Source organism: Rattus norvegicus, chromosome 17 (genome assembly GCF_021556685.1).
Source record: "Rattus norvegicus strain SHRSP/BbbUtx chromosome 17, alternate assembly SHRSP_T2T, whole genome shotgun sequence".
Taxonomy (NCBI): domain Eukaryota; kingdom Metazoa; phylum Chordata; class Mammalia; order Rodentia; family Muridae; genus Rattus; species Rattus norvegicus.
The window spans coordinates 1,543,983-1,545,383 of NC_141550.1; the positions used below are offsets into that span (position 1 = coordinate 1,543,983).

At 44.6% G+C, this 1,401-nt stretch overlaps 1 pseudogene; it reads right to left on the bottom strand.

The window, feature by feature from the left end:
• Nucleotides 1-704: 704 nt before the first annotated feature.
• Nucleotides 705-1,149, bottom strand: Rpl27a-ps8 (ribosomal protein L27a, pseudogene 8; annotated as a pseudogene).
• Between the last annotated feature and the right edge of the window lie 252 nt (nt 1,150-1,401).

Genomic DNA, 1,401 nt, shown 5'->3' on the forward strand with positions numbered 1-1,401 from the left:
TGGGAATAGAACCCTGATTGTCTGCAACAGCAAAAAGGCAAAAAGTGCTCTTAACTGCTGAGCCAACTCTCCAGCTTATAAGTATCTTTTAAGTAACTTTTAACTGGATGTTTGTGTGCATTTTACCTGTTTCCTCAGCCACACACACACAGAGTCTTACTGGTTTTCTTAAGGGAGGATCAAAAGTCCTAGACTTGCCTGGATTATATGGCAATACCTTATTGAAAAAAGAAAAAGAAAAAGACGCTAGCTTGCCATGGTGTTACACACCTGTAATCCCAGCACTGGGGAGGTAGAAGTGGGAGAATGAAGAGTTCAAGGTCATCCTTGTCTACACAGAGAGTAAGCTGCAGACCAACCTGGACTACATGACAGCCCACCTCAAAACACAAGAAGATACTTACACTTAAAGAGACGCTGTCATCCAAACTTCTGAGACTGTGCCTACTCACACTTAATAAAATCCTCTGTTAAAGTGAAAAGATTGGCAAGTGGGAGATCTGGAATTCCCGCTGTAAAGGAGAAGTGTGTGTCTATGATAACCACTCCTGAACAATTAGCCTTTGGCTCCCCTGTGCTGATTAAGAAAAGGTCAGTTTTAGATTTGGTTACTTTCTTTTCTTTTGTTTTGCTTTGTTTTGTCTGTTTGTTTTTACTCAAGCCACGTGGAAAATGTTGGCATTTAATTAACCCCCAAAGTGGCTTTAAACCACCAGAACACAGGCACCTCCAACACCCTTAATCTCTTCAGCTCTTCTGCTGAAGACTTTGGCTTTCACGATGACAGGTCGCTTAGGGAGCTTTCCCTTCCCCGGAACTTTGTGGAAGACTGATCGAACAACATCAATGATGGGAACAGTTCCAGTCTTGTTTTTTTGCTGCATTGACCCGTGTCTGCTTGCTGACCAACGTCCATAACTATTCCAGGTTGACAGCTGAGCAGAAGCTCTGGTTCCTCTTCAAGTGGTAATGCCACATACCAACTTTCCCGAAGTAACCTGGATGGTATTGGTCAATGTTGATCCTATGGTGATGCATGCCTCCAGTGTTCCCACGCCCTCCTGGGTGCTTGTGGTGCTTACCAATACGACCATGGCCGTGGCTTACGTGGCCCCAGAGTTTCCGGGTCTTCCTCAGTCTGGATGGCATGGGGGTGGCAGAAAACAAAGAGGGGCAGATTTGGTTACTTAAAGACATCTTGTCTTACAGTAAAGTTCCCCGGTTTTTTGTTTTTTTGTTTTTTTCAGAAATGGCGCCTTATTAAGAGCGCAGATCCAAGTCCAGCGGCATCCATGATGCAAATCCTCTGGTCACTGTCAAGGAGACCGTCTTTTACAGGGTACCCTGAAGGATCTGAAGACAAGTTGTTGGGATGGCAAAACAGTTGATACAGAAGTCGTC